General features: G+C 37.9%; 1 pseudogene; it reads left to right on the top strand.

Annotated features, from left to right (window-relative positions):
- LOC100524885 overlaps positions 1,456-16,141 on the top strand; it is a 106,591-nt pseudogene continuing 91,905 nt past the window's right edge.

Genomic DNA, 16,141 nt, shown 5'->3' with positions numbered 1-16,141 from the left:
AGTGGAAGAGAAAAGTGAAAGGTGCCTGGGTTATAATGACATCGTGAAGTCACATGCCACATAATTTGTTTTTTATGCCTCTGAAAAATTTTTATTGGCAAAAGCAAGAATAAACTTGTCTTATTTCAGCTATTTCTATCATGAATATTCCATCATTTTTAATTGAGGCTAACTCTAAAAAAGCCATATGTGAGAAGAAAGGGGTAGGCATCTGTGTGTGCGAGTAACTCATTAATCCAGGATTGTATTTCGTATTCCTCACCACACCGCTAAATTCTCAAGTTACTTCAAGAGCATCCTACAGTTTTTAAAACACATTCATATCTATTATCTAACTTGATGTTTTTAGTATCTGTTATTGGCTAGGACAGAGAATATGGTACCATTTCAGTGGTGAGAAAACAGAACACTGAATGATGCAAATTTGCAATAAATACTCCACTAGTAAATGGAAAAGGTAGAGTGAAACCCTACTCTTCTACCCCAAATCTAGCATGTTATCCTAGATTAAACACTCTTGAAAAATCCATCTATTTTGATGGAATTTTCTGTAGAATGGTGGGGTAGGAAACATTTGAAGGAGCTGGACTATGACTGTTTTATTTACCATTCCAGCAAAAAAAAAAAAAAAAAGTGAACAATGGATAACATTAACAAGATTGAGACTGAGCCCCAGGAGACAGGAAGATGGAGAGAGTTTAATTCATGGATTGAACGCAACTTCAACTACGATTGCTATATTACTTACCTTTCTGGCTGCTACAGCTGTGAGTGGGAAGCCAAACAGAAAAAACCTAGACGTCCACTTTGCTGCTGCTCTTTGGTAATGAGAGATGGGAAGGAGCTAGACCACACTTTCTTAGATAAGGGGAACATGGGCATTAAGAGGAATGCTATGATTGTGTGTGTGTCTGTGCACACACACGCATGAATCAGTGTGTAATGGAAGGACTGGAAATAACTTTATTTAGAAGGTGAAAGGTGCCAAGAATTGGATAGGTAAAGAATAGGGGATGGCGGAAGAAACGGTGTTGAAGGAGGAGTCGTAAGACTTGGTATAAAGTTTACTTTAGACGGAGCAGATGATGTGAATGGGAAATGAAGCTAGTGAGGGAGCTGGAACTGGTGTTGTGTGGTTTTAAGAATTTGACTTCTGCCATATTATGGGGAATAAAGAGTCCCTAAAGATTTTAAGGTGTTGCCTGAGCAGTTTTGGAATGATTATTTGAAGATGCATTAGAGGGTACAAGAGTAATACAGGGAGATGGCTTTGCCTTCAAAGAGAAAGCAATAGTAGCATTCAAGGTAAGAGACAGTGGTTCCTGGGTGAGAGTAGTAATAGTAAAAAGGTGCAAGGACAAAATGATTCAACAGATACATATTACTTAGGGGTGATGTAGTAAGTCACAAGAGTGTTTACAGAAGAATATATGGGGAAAGGTAAAGGGGGGCTCCATGGGGAAGGTGACATTGGAGGCATTGTGGTATAGCAGAAAAATCCCTGGACCAGAGCTTGGGAGTATGTTTTGGTCCCAGTTCCACCTCGGCCTTTGGTCTAGGTTTATGTGATATCTCTGAGACACTCTACAGCTAGGAAGTTAAACTACATAAATCTCAAGATTTCTAAGTAATTCTTCAGGCCCTATTTCTACACAGGGGAAGGAGTATAGCATATAGCAAAAGAGCAAACATCTGTGTTCTGGGGAAAGACTGCCTGGATTCAGGTTATGGCTTTACCACTATCTCCAAATTAGAGCTTTACCACTGTGGGACCTCAGGAAAGTTACCTAACATTCCAGTGATTGATTCCCCCTTAGAATAATAGAGGTGGTAACAACAGTATCCACCACTGGGGTTTGTTGTGGGAAAGGAAGAGGTAGAATTGGGCTCAGTTCACCATGAGCACTCCGTAAATGTTAGCTATTATTGCTCCTGTTCTTGGAGTCACTGACTTGTGGATATGCTCTTCCACAGACAGGAATGATGGTGTAAGGAGTTCTGGGGAGTGGGAGTGAGGTGGTGAATGTCCATAGATGAAGAAGCACAGTGGTGTGTTTAGGGGAAAATACATTTTGAATGTTGAATTTACAGATACATAAGGTAATAAATGGTAAGTGATCGAGTTGGAAAAGAATGATTTAATGAAATTATGAAGCATCTTGATGTCAAATTAAAATATTTGAACTTTATCCTGTAAACAGTGGAGAGGCTTTGAAAGTTTTTGAATAAGAGTGGCAACAATGAGAATCAAAATAAGGAAGTTGATTTATTTAACAAGTTGATTGAATGAGTATCACCATGGATAAGACCCCTAAGGTCTCTGCCCCTCCTGCATCTTACATTCTAGTGGGATGAGTGAGGAAATAAACAGGCATGAAGAAAGGTGGTTTCACATAGTGTTAGGAGCTTTGAAGATAATACATAGGAAAATGTGTTAGGTGGATGGGAGAGTGATTAGAGACCTCTTTGAAACAGTGTCATGTGTGTGGTTTCTTAAAGAGGTGGAGCCAGCCTTGTGTACATCTGGGGGCAAAAATATTCCAGGCAGAGGAACCAAAAGGTGCAAAGCTCTTGAAGTGGGCACAGATTTGATCATGTTCTAGAAACAGAAAGGAGGCCAGTGTGGCTGTGGTTCAGAAATGGATCAGTGTGTAGAGAGGGGTGAGGTCAGAGATGGGCAAGGGTTGATCACGTAGGACCTTTGGGCCAAGGCAGGCGTTTGGGTGATATTCTAGTGCAGTAGAAAGTCCTGGGAGGGTTGTGAGCAGGGGAGTGACTTTATCTGATACATATTTTTTTAAAGTCCACCATGTTTTTTGTAGTGAGTGAGTATAAATCTAGTCAAATCCTGGTCTCTTCAGCTTCCTACATTTAGGAGGTGGTAAATTAGTGCCTTAATACCTGCAATGTCTCTTATCTTTTTTGAGTATTCTTTCTATGTTTTCCATTTTATTGCCGTAGTCTTTTATAACTCCATAATTTATACAGGGCAGAATTATTCTATCCATTTTTTTATTTTGCTTTTTTTTTTTAAATAAAGGGCCACACAGGTGGCATATGAAAGTTCCCAGGCTAAGGGTCGAATCAGAGCTACAACTGTCAGCCTACAGCACAGCAAGAGCAACTCAGGATCTGAGCTGCATCTGTGGGCACAGCTCAGGGCAACACTGAATCTCCAACCCACTTGGATAGGCCAGGGATCGAACCCGCATCCTCATGGATACTAGTCAGATTTGTTTCCGCTGCACCACAACGGGAACTCCTATTTTATCCATTTTTAACAGATTGGAAGCAGCATCCCAAATAGGTGATATTTCTCATTCAATGTTCCTGGGAAGGGTTTGACAACCTCTGGCTTGGTTGGTTTGTGATACAATTTTCTGTCAGGGGGGTTGTCTCAAAGGCACAGGTCGTACACCTTCTCTATAAAAGTGTCCTCCTTATGGGCTTTGGGTTTACAGGTCTGGGCAGTGCCCCTGCCACTTCTTGGCCCTGTGACCTTGAGTCAGTTACTTTACCTCTTTGATATTTAGTTCTTCTGCAAAACGAGGTTAAGAATACCTAACATATGACTGTATTAAGAAATAGAGCAAATGTAGTTACGTGAAATCTCTAGCACTGTACTGATGCAAATTAGTGACTCAAAAAAAAAAAGTGGTTTATTCCCTTGACTCGCTCCCCTCCCCAAAATATGGGTAGGTAAGTGACGAAATGAACTGATGAATGGTGAATGGATTACTCAGTGAATGAACAGACATTTGGTCCACGATGAAGTGGATGGATTCAACAGGTGATTGTTGAGAGCCACCTCCGTTTAAGGAAGTATGATAGATATTGACAGTTCATAGAAATGTAAGGTAGGGAAGTTCTTTTCCTCAAGAAGCTGTCACATCAGATAGAGACGTATAAATATGTAATTCCAGTTCAGTGTAATGTCATAAATACACTTATACAGAATTCCATAGGGGTAAAAAGAATGCAGTGGTCACTCCAGAGTGCACTACAACTATGCAGACTTTTGGCAAATATATACAGATGTTGCCAAAGTACCCTGGGTAAATGGAGCTAAGTTAGACGTCCTTCTTTCTCTTCCCAGATAGATCAACTCTTTTACCCGTGGCTCTTTGCTGCGTTTTGCCTGACTGTGCTTTTGCTGTTCACCTGGATAGAGACCTCAAACGAACACAATGGCTTTGACTGGTGAGTTTCACTTTTTGTGTTTTCACATGTGTAAGGGCTCTTTGGTGTAGTAGCCGCATGGATCTGACCTCGGGCTGAAAAGATCTGGTGGCATAAGAGGGAGGGTAGACAAAATTGGGTTTTCTTCAGCTGGTGGGTGGGAGGTTGTTTGCATGTTTTGGCTATTGTAAATAGTCCTACAGTGAATGTGAGTGGGGGGTACAGACATCTTTTTGAGCTAGTGCTTTTGCTTCTCTCAGACAAATACCCAGAAGTAGAATTGCTGAATCATATGGTAGTTCAGTTTTTACTCTTTGAGGGATCTCCACATTGTTTTCTTGAGTGACTATACCAATTTACATTCCTACCAATGGAGCACAGCCATTTGCTTTTCTGCACATTTTTGTGAACACTTGTTATATCCTGTGTTTTTATTAATAGCCATTCTAACAAGTGTGAGGTGATACCTCTTTGTAGTTTTGATTTGCATTTCCCTAATGATTAGTGATGTTGAGGACCTTTTTGTGTACCTGTTGGCCTTTTGGATGTCTTCTTTGGAAAAAATGTCTATTCAGATCTTCTACCTAATTTTATTCATATTATTTTTATTACTATGAAGTTGTATCCATTCTTCATATATTTTAGGTATTAACTCTTAAGCTATATTATGATTTGCACATATTTCTCCCATTTGGTAGGCTGCCTTTTTATTTTGTTGATTATTTCCTTTGCTGTACAAATCTTTTTAGTTTGATGTAGTCCTACTTGTTTTTCGCTTAGTTTGCTTTTGCTTTTGATGTTAGATCCAAAAAAAAAAATCATCACCAAGACTGATGTCAGTGAACTTACCACCTATGTTTTTTAATTTTTAATTCAAATTGACTTGATTTACAATATTCTGTCAGTTTCTTCTGTACAGCACAGTGGCCCAGGTGTACATACACATACACATAAATTCTTTTTTCTTTTTCTCATATTATATTCTATTATATTCTATCACAAGTGATTGATTATAGTTTCCTTTGCTCTGCAGCAGGACCTCATAGTTTATCCATTCTAATTGTAATCCCAAACTCCCAGTCTGTAGCATTCCCTCTCTCTCCCCCTTGGCAAACACAAGTCTCTTCTCCATGTCTGTATGTTTCTGTTCTGTAAGTAGGTTCATCTGTCGCCATGTTTTAGATACCACATGTAAGTGAAATCTTATGGTACTTGTCTTTCTCTTTTGACCTAATTCACTTAATATGAGAATCTCTACTTGCATCTCTGTTGCTGGAAATAGCAATAGTTTATTCTTTTTATGGCTGAGTAGTATTCCATTGTGTATATGTACCACATCTTCCTAATCCATTCATCTGTTGATGGACATTTAGGTTGTTCCCATGTCTTGGCTATTGTGAATAGTATTGCAGTGAACATAGGGATGTATGTATATTTTGAATGAAAGTTTTCTGCAAATAAATCCCCAGCAGTAGAATTGCTGGTCACATGGTAGTTCTATACTTAGTTTTCTGAGGTACCTCCATTCTCTTTTCCTTAGTGTTTGTACTAAGTTACATTCCCACCAGCAGTGTAGGAGGATTCCGTTTTCTCTACGCCTTCTCCAGCATTTGTTATGTGTAGGCTTATTGATGATGGCCATTCTCACAAGTGGGAGGTGGTACCTTAGTTTAGTTTTGATTTGCATTTCTCTAATAATTCATGATGTTGAGCATATTTTCATGTGCTACTGGACATTTGCATGTCTTCTTTAGAGAAATGTCTATTTAGGTCTTTTGTCCGTTTTTCAATTGGGTCGTTGGTTTTTTTGCTCTTGAGTCATGTAAGTTGTTTGTATATTTTAGAGATTAAGCCCTTGTCAGTTGTATCATTTGCAACTATTTCCTCCCATTCTATAGGTTGTCTTTTTGGTTTTTTTTATCATTTCCTTGGCTGTTCAGAAACTTGTAAGTTTCATTAGGTCCCATTTATTTAATTTTGTTTTTATTTCTATTGCCTTGGGAAACTGACTTAAGAAAACATTTGTATGGTTGATGTCAGAGACTGTTTTATCTGTGTTCTCTTCTAAGATTTACGGTGTCTTGTCTTATATTTGTCTTTAAGCCATTTAGAGTTTAATTTTTTTACATGGTGTGAGGGTGTGTTCTAGTTTCATTGATTTACATATAGCTGTCCAATTTTCCTGGCACCACTTGCTGAAAGGACTTTTTCCCATTTTATATCCTTGCCTCCATTGTGAAAAATTAATTGACCATAGGTGTCTGGATTTATTTCTGGGCTCTCTTTTCTCTTCCATTGGTCCGTATTGTGTTGTACCAGTACCACAGCCTTGATTATTGTTGCTTTATAATACTCTCTGAAGTCTAAGAGAGTTATGCCTCCTGCTTGGTTTTTTCCCCTCAGGATTGCTTTAGCAATTATGGGTCTTTTATGGTTCTTTATGTATTTTTGGATTGTTAGCTCTAGTTCTATGAAAAATGTCATGTGTAATTTGATAGGGATTGCATTTGAATCTCTAGATTGCTTTGGGTAATATGGCCATTTTTAAAATATTAATTCTTCCAATCCAGGAGCGTGGAATATCTTTTCATTTCTTTGAATCCTCTTTAATTTCCTTGATTAATGTTTTATAGTTCTTAGTATATAAGTCTCTAACCTGCTTGGTCAGGTTTATTCCTAGGCGTTCAATTTTTAGGGGTGCAATTTTAAAAGATATTTTTTATGTTTCTTTTCTAATATTTCATTTTTAATATACAGAAATGCAACTGATTTCCAGGTGTTAATTTTGTATCCTGCTACTTGGCTAAATTTGTTGATCAGGTCGAGTAGTTTTTGTGTAGAATCCTTAAGGTTTTCTATATATAGTATCATGTCATCTGCATACCGTGAGAGTTTTACCTCTTCTCTTCCAATTTGGATATATTTTATTTATTTTGTTTGTCTGATTGCTATGGCTAGGACTTCCAATAATATGTTGAATAACAGTGGTGAGAGTGGGCATCCTTGTCTTGTTCCAGTTTAGTGGGAAGGACTTCCCGTGTGGCTCACAACATAACTACTCGGCGTTGCTTCTACAGACTTTAGTGGAAAGGCTTTCAAAAGCTTTTCTCTGTGGGGTATTATATTTGCTGTGGGTTTGTCATAAATGGCTTTTATTATGTTAAGGTATAGTCCTTCTATACCGACTTTGGTAAGAGTTTTTTTATCATGAATGGATGTTGGATTGTCCAATGCTTTTTCTGCATCTATTGAGATGATGATGTGGTTTTTTACTTTTGCTAATGTGGTGTGTGACATTGATTTGTATACGTTGAACCATCCTTGTGAAATTGGGATAAATCTCACTTGGTGGTGGCATATGATATTTTTGTATGTTGTTGGATTCCACTGGCTAAAATTTTATTGAGAATTTTTACTTCTATATTGATCAAAGATAGTGGCCTGTAATTTTCTTTTTTGGTAGTATCTTTATCTCGTTTTGGTATGAGGATGATGGTGGGTTCATAGAACTCTTTGGGAGTGTTACTTCTTCAATCTTTTGGAAAAATTTTAAGTAAGAAGGGTAAAAGTTCCTCTTTGTATGTTTGGTAGAATTTTCCTGTGATGCCATCTGGTCCTGGACTTTTATTTGTAGGGAGTGTTTTTATTACATACTCAATTTCGTAGAAACGAAAGTGATCTGTCTATTCAAATTATCTACTTCTTCTTAATTCAGTTTTTAGTGGGTTGTGTGTCTTTAGAAAGTTGTCATATCTTCTACATTGTCAAATTTGTTGGCATATAATTGCTCATAGTATTCTTTTATGGTTTTTGGTATGTCTGCAGTATCCATTGAGATTTTTCATTTTTGCTTATTTGGATTCTCTCTTTCTTCTTCTTGGTGAGACTGGCCAGAGCTTGGTCAATTTTGTTTGCCCGTTCAAAGAACCAGTTCTTGGTTTATTGACTATTGTATTTGTGTGTGTGTGTATCTCAATTTTATTGATTTCCTCTTTGATCTTTATGAGTTCCTTCCTTCTGCTGACGTTAGGTTTTGTTTGTTGTCCTATTTCTAATTCTTTTAGGTGAAGGTTTAGGTTGTTGGTTTGAGATTTTTCTTTTGTGAGGAAGGCCTGTATCACTCTGAATTTCCTTCTAAGAACTGTTTTTGAGGCATACCATAGATCTTGAATGGTTGTGTTTTCACTGGCATTTGTCTCAGGTATTTTTTAATTTCCTTTTAGATTTCCTTGTCAAGTCATTGGTTTTTTTAGTAAACATGTTGTTTAGTCTCCATGTAGTTAGTTTTTCTCATTTCTTTTCCTGTGGTTGATTTCTAGTTTCATGCCATTGTGGTCAGAGAAGATGCTTGGAATTATTTCTGTACTCTTAAATTTGTTGAGGTTAGTTTTGTGCCCCAGTATGTGGTCAGTCCTAGAGAATGTTCCATGTGCATGTGAAAAGAATATATATTCTGGGTTTTTTTAAATGTAATGTACTGAAAATAACAAGTCTAACTGTTCTGTTGTGTCATTTAGGATCTCTGTTGCCTTACTGATTTTCTGTCTGGTGGATCTGTCATTTGATGTGAGTGGGGTGTTACAGTCACCTGCTATTATTGTATTCCCATCAATTTCTCCTTTTATGTCTGTTAGGTTTTTTTGTATGTATTTGGGTGCTCCTCTGTTAGGGGCATATATTTTGACCCATGTAATAACCTCTTCTTGAATTAATACTTATCATTAAATAATGTCCTTTCTTATCTTCTTTATGGCCTTTCTTTTGAAGCCTATTATGTCTGATATGCATATTGCAACTCCTGCTTTTCCTATCATTTCCATTGACATGAAGTATCTTTTTCCATCCCCTCACTTTCAATTTATGTGTCCTTTACCTCAAGGTAAGTCTCTTGTAGGAAGCATAATGCACTCTTGTTTATTATCCAGTCTGCCACTCCATGTCTTTTGTTTGGAGCGTTTGGTCCATTGACATTTAAGGTAATTATTGATAAAAATGTTTTTATTGACATCTTATACCTTATTTCCCAGTTGATTCTATGTTTCTCCTTTGTTCTTTTTTGGTTGGATGATTTCCTTTTATTTTAAGCTTGTGTCCTCTTCTTTTTAGTTTTTGTGAATGTATTGTTTGTTTTTGATTTATGGTTTCCCTTTTTTTAACCCCTTCCTAGATCCGCTTGCTTTAGCCTGATAGTCATATAGGCTCAAACACATTCTAAAAAAAAAGTCTAGATTTTCTTACTCTCCTTCTCTATATTTTATGATTTTGTTGTCCTTTTTTACATCTTTGTGTTTATCTTTTTCTGTTCCCTTTGTTTATCATCACTTTGACAAATTTTTTTTCAAAAATTTGTATATTTGTATACTGGCTTATTTAAGTGATTACTTTCTGATTGTTATTTCCTCCATCTTATATCTTCTTATTTCTTTCCTATTTAGAGGAGACCTTTCAGTATCTCTTTTAGAATGAGTTTAGTATTGCTAAACTCATTGTATTCTTTTAATTTTTGTTTGTTGGAGAAATTCTCTATTTCTCCTTCTATTTTAAATGATAATCTTGCTGAGTAGAGTAATCTAGGCTGCAAATTTTTCCCTTTTAGAACTTTGAATATATTTTTCCACTCTCTTCTGGCTTTTAGTGTTTTTATAGAGAAATCAGCTGGTAACCTTATGAGGATTCCCTTATAGTTAATTCTTTGTTTTTCTCTTGCTGTCTTTAGAATCCTCTCCTTACCTTTAAGTTTTGCCATTTTTAGGATAATATGTCTTGGCATGGGTCTGTTTGGGTTCACCTTGTTGGGGGCCTTTTGTGTTTCCTGTATTTTGAAATGTTTCCTTTAGGTTGGGGAGTTTTCAGCTATAAATTCTTAAAATATTTTTTCAATCCCCCTTCTTTTTCTTCTCCTTCTGGAATCCTTATGGGTAGCTTGGCCCACTTTATATCATTCCATAGATATCTCATATTGCTATCATGTTTTTTCATTTGGTTTTCTGTCTACTGTCCTGATTAGGTAATTTCCATTATTCATTCTGCTCTTCAGTGCCTTTAACTTAGCTGGCATATCTGCAAATGAATTTTCCAGTTTTTCTTGGCTCCTCCTAATCGTTTCTAGTTCCTTTCTAGAGTAATCTGCTTTACTGTCCAAATCTGCTCTTAATTCCTTCAGTATTTTCATGACCTCCTTTTTGAACTTGGTGTCTGTTAGACTGCAGAGGTCTGTTTCATTGTTTGTTCCTTTAGTGGAATTCTGTTCTTTTAACTGGGCATGGTTCCTGTGCTTCTTCATTTTGCTTATGTTTTTTTTATTCTTTGAGTTTAGGGAAAACAATTATCTACTGTAGTCTTGGAAGGCTGTTTATATACAGGAGCGCTTCTGGGTAGCTTATGAGGGCTTCTTTTTTTTTTTTGAGTGAGGTCCTCTCTTGGTTTCGATGCTTGCTGTCTCTTTCCTCAGTGTGTACATCCTGTTATCCCCTTGATAGGGGGTGTGCCATTGTATAGCCTGTATGTGCTTCCAGGGAGATGGAGGCAGTAGCCAGTGCCTGGTTCCTGGGTCCTTGACAGTGGCAAGAACCTGAGGGAAGGTGGTGGTATAGGCTGCTTCTGGTTGCAGGGCCCTGGGCAGTGGCAGTGACCCTCAGGGAGGTGGATCCAGCACCTAGCACCTTTGGCAGCAGCAACTCTGGGGCGTGTATTTTCACAGGGAGTGGGTGGTACTCAGTTGCAGTCTCATCCTTGGCAGGGACCCCTGAGGTGACTGGGGCTGCAGGTGGTGCTGTTCAAAGGACCCCTAGTGGTGGCAGGCCATGCCCACCTCTGACGTCCAAGATGGCTGAGGAGTTTTGCACCCACTTCCCACAGCTTGTGTGCAAGAGGTGGCCACACCCCCTGAGAGCCTGCACATGTGCAGAGAAAGATGTTCCTATGGCTCCTGCCTCCCCTCCTCTCAACCTTCCCAACAATGGTGTCTTGCTTCTCCTGCAGTCCCAAACCTCCTCCTGCACTCTCTGGGCTGTGGTGTTCCTCTCCCCAGCCCATGGCACACCACTCCCTAGCCCCCTCAGGTTGTCTCCATACAGCCAACTCTAGTCCTCTCCCCAGAATTGACCTCCAGAGCCTGAGTCTCAGCACCCAGCCCCCTCCTAAATGTCTCAGGCTGTGGTGTACCAGGCAGTGGTGTCCCGGGCAGTGGTACCAATGGTCTGTACAGTTCTCCCTCTGTTTTGCCTTCCTCTGTCCTGCTGCTTCCCTTTCTACCTGGGAATTGAAGTTCCTCCTCCATCTTGGTCGTACTCCCTGGCAGTTATGTGCCTCTAATGGCACAGATTGCTTTCCTCTTCCATAGATCCCTCTCAGAAGTGGTGGTCCCACCCTGATTCCTTTTTATTCTCTTCTCTATTTTTTCTTCGGCCCAGTTATGTGTAGGGTTTCTCACCCTTTCTTGAGGTCTAAGGTCTTTTGTATCCCATGTGAATAATTCTACACAGAGTTTTTTTAAATGTGTTGGTGGAAGAAGGTGAGTGCCACATCTTACTCCTCTGCCATCTTGATCCAGCTCCTTCCACCTATGTTTTCTTCTAGGAATTTTACATCAGATTTTATGTTCAAGTCTTTTATCCATTAGAGTTGATGTTTTTGTATGTGTTTTTTGTATGTTTTTGTATGTTTCTAGCTGTTCAGATTTCCCAGAACCATTTATCAAAGATACCGTTCTTTCCTCATTATAAATTTTTGACTTCTGGCTCATTTCCTGTAAATAAATTGATGATATATGTGTGAATTTATTTCTAGGCTCTTTTTTTTCCTTCTAGTTTTATTGAGATATAACTGACATATAGCTATGTATAAAATTAAGGTATACAGCAATATGATTTGACTTACATACATGATGAAATTATTACCACAGTAAATTTATTGAACATCATTTCATAGAGATACACAATTAAAGAAATAGAAAAAGTTTTTCCTTCTGATGAGAACTTGGCATTTTATCTCTTAACAACTTTTATATATAACATACCTGCAGGGACTTCCAGTTTTATTGAGATAATAATTGACATACAGCACTCTATTTTTTTTGTCCAGTTTCACTTTATTATTTTATTTTGTTTTCAATGAATTTTATTGCATTTATAGTTGTACAATGATCATCACAATCCAGTTTTATAGGATTTCCATCCCACAACCCCAGCGCATGCCCCCCACCATGCGCTGGGGTTGTCTCCTTTGGAAACCAGAAGTTTTTCAAAGTCTGTGAGTCAGTATCTGCTCTGCAAAGAAGTTCATTCTGTCCTTTTTTCAGATTCCACATGCCAGTGAAAGCATTTGATGTTGGTGTCTCATTGTATGACTGACTTCACTTAGCATGATAATTTCTAGGGCCATCCATGTTGCTGCAGATACTGTTATTTCTTTCCTTAGTACCATGGCTGAGTAATATTCCATTGTGTATATGCACCACATCTTCTTGATCCACTCCTCTTTCGATGGACATTTAGGCTGTTTCCATGTCTTGACTATTGCGAATAGTGCTGCAGTGAACACTGGAGTACATGTGTCTTTTTGAGTCATGGTTTTCTCTGGATAGATGCCCCCGTGTGGGATTGCTGGATCAAACAGTAGTTCTATTTTTTGTTTCCTGAGGAATCTCCATACTGCTTTCCACAGTGGTTGCACAATTTACAATCCCACCAACAGTGTAATAGGCTTCCTTTTTCTCCACACCCTCTCCAGCACTTACTGTTTGTAGACTTTTGGATGATGGCCATTCTGGCTGGTGTCAGGTGGTACCTCATAGTGGTTTTGATTTGCATTTCTCTAATAATGAGTGATGTTGAACATCTTTTCACGTGTTTATTGGCCATCTGTATGTCTTCTTTGGGGAACTGTCTATTTAGATCTTCTGCCCATTTTTTGACGGGGTTGTTCTTTTTTTGGTATGGAGCTGCAAAAGGTGTTTATAAATTTTGGAGATTAATCCCTTGTCAGTCACTTCATTTGCCAATATTTTCTCCCATTCTGTGGTTTGTCTTTTTGTTTTGTTTAGGGTTTCCTTTGCTGTGCAGAAACTTTTAAGTTTGATTAGGTCCCATTTGTGTATTTTTGTTTTTACTCTCATTACTCTAAGAGGTGGATCTGGGAAGATGTTGCTGTTGTTTTTGTCGGACAGTGTTTGGCCTATGTTTTCCTCCAAGAATTTTATAGTGTCTGGTCTTCTATCTAGGTCTTTAATCCATTTGGAGTTTATTTTTACGTATAGTATTAGGGAGTGTTCTGATTTCATTCTTTTCCATGTGGCTGTCCAGTTTTCCCAGCACCACTTATTAAACAGACATACAGCACTCTATAAATTTAAGGTTTACAAAAGAATGATTTGACTTACATACATTGTGAAGTGATTTCCACAATAAATTCAGTGACCATCCATCATTTCCTATGGACACAAAATTAAAGAAATAGAAGTGTTACTTCTGAGGAGAACTCTTAGAATTTACTCTATTTACAATTTTCATATATAACCTACAGCAGTGTTAATTATATTTATGTTGTATATTACATCCCTAGTACTTATTTTTCTTATAACGTTAAGTTTGTACCTTTTGACTGCCTTCACCAATTCCCCCTCCTCCAGCCTCCACCTCTGGTAACCACAAATCTAGTCTCTTTTCAGTGATTGTTTGATTTTGAAGTGTAATTGACCTACAACACTGTTATTCCCTGGTACAAATATAGCGATCTGCTATTTCTATATATTTCAAAATGGTCATCAAGATAAATCTAGTTGTTGTGTCACCATTTAGAGAGATTGCATTATTATTGAGTTTATTTCCCACACTGTGCATTACATGCCCATGACACATTTATTGTGTAAGTGAAAACTGTGCCTCTTAATCACCCCATACCTACTTCTCTCCTCCCCTCACCCACTCCCCTCTGGCAACATTGATTTGTTTTCTGTATATATGATACTATCTCTGTTTAGTTATGTCTGTCCACTTGTTTTATTTTTTAGTTTCCATGCATAAGTGAAACCATGAAGTATTTGTCTTCCCCTCTCTGACTTATTTCATATACCATAATACCATCTTTGTCCATCCATGATGTCGCAAGTGGCAAAAGTTCATTCTTTTTATGAATGAATAATATTCCATTTTATATATATTCATCTTCTTCTTCACCATTCGCTATTGGTGAACACAGGTTGCTTCCATATCTTGGCTATTATAAGTAATGCTGCAATGACTATAGGTATACATGTATGTTTTGGAATTAGTGTTTTTGTTTTCCTCAGGAAAATACTGTGATGGAATTATTGGATTGGATTATAGTCTGTTTTTAATTTTTTGAGTAATATCCATGCTGTTTTCCATCCTGCTTATGACAATTTACATTCCCACCAACACTGTACAAGTGTTCCTTTTTCTCTACATCCTTGCCAACACTTTCTGTTTGTTGTCCTTTTGATAACAGCCATTCTGACAGGCATGAGGTGATATCTTGTTGTGGTTTTGATTTACATTTCCCTGGTGATTAGTGATATTGAGCATCTTTTCATGTCCCTGTTGGCCATCCGTATGGATTCTTTGGAAAAATGCCGATCAAATAGTCTTCCCATTTTTTTTTCATGGCTGCACCTGCAGCATACACAGCAACACTGGATCTGAGCCACATCTGCAACCTATGCTGCAGCTTGCAGCAATGCAGGATCCTTAACCCACTGAACAACGCCGGTGATTGAACCCACATTCTCACAGACACTGTGTTGGGCTCTTAACCCACTGAGCCACAATGGGAACTCCACTCTTCTCAATTTTAATCAGATTATTTTTCCTGTTGAGTCATATTTGTTATTTATACATTTTAGATATTAAACTCTATGACTTGAAATTCAGCAGTGCACATTTTATTTTCCTGATAGTTTGCTTCACTGTGCAAAAACTTCTGAGTTTGATGGAGTTCTTTTTATGTATTTTTGCTTTTGTTGCCTTTGAGGAGCTATATAAAAAAAAATATGGGAGTTCCCGTCGTAGCGCAGTGGTTAACGAATCCGACTAGGAACCATGAGGTTGCAGGTTCGGTCCCTGCCCTTGCTCAGTGGGTTAACGATCCAGCGTTGCCGTGAGCTGTGGTGTAGGTTGCAGACGCGGCCCGGATCCAGCGTTGCTGTGGCTCTGGCGTAGGCCAGTGGCCACAGCTCCGATTCGACCCCTAGCCTGGGAACCTCCATATGCTGCGGGAGCGGCCCAAAGAAATAGCAAAAAAAAAAGACAAAAAAATATATATATATTGCTAAGACCAATATCAAAGATCTTACCATGTTTTCCTCCAGTTGTTTTATGATCTCAGGCCTTACATTTAATTCTCTAATATATTGTGAGTTTATTTTTGTGTACGGTGTGAGAAAGTAGTACAGTTTGATTCTTTTGTGCGTAGTTACTACATGCAGAAACATTTATTGTAGAGGCTGTCTTTTCCCCACTGTATATTTTTACCTCATTTGTCATAAATTAATCTCCCATATAAGTGTGTTCATTTCTAGGCTCTCTATTCCATTAATATGATTTGTGTTTCTGTTTTGTGTCAGTACTGTACCATTCTGGTTACTGTAGCTTTGTTCTAGATTTTGAAATCAGGGAACATAATAACTTGAACTTTGATCTTCTTTCTTAAGTTTGTTTTGCATACTTGGGATCTTTTGTGTTACATACAAATTTTAAAATTATTTGTTGTAATTTTGTGAAAAATGCTATTTATATTTTAATAGGGATTGCATTGAATCTGTAAATTGCCTTGGGTAGTAATGTTATTTTAATAATACTGATTCTTCCAATCCATCAACATGGTATATCTTTCCATCTGTTTGTATTATCTTCATCAGTTTTCTTCATCAGTGTCTTAGGGTTTTCCAAGTACAGATCTTTTACCTCCTTAGTTGAACTTATTCAAGGGTATTTTATTCTTTTTG

Source organism: Sus scrofa, chromosome 9 (genome assembly GCF_000003025.6).
Source record: "Sus scrofa isolate TJ Tabasco breed Duroc chromosome 9, Sscrofa11.1, whole genome shotgun sequence".
NCBI classification, from domain to species: Eukaryota; Metazoa; Chordata; class Mammalia; order Artiodactyla; family Suidae; genus Sus; species Sus scrofa.
This window is presented reverse-complemented; position numbering and strand designations above follow the sequence as displayed.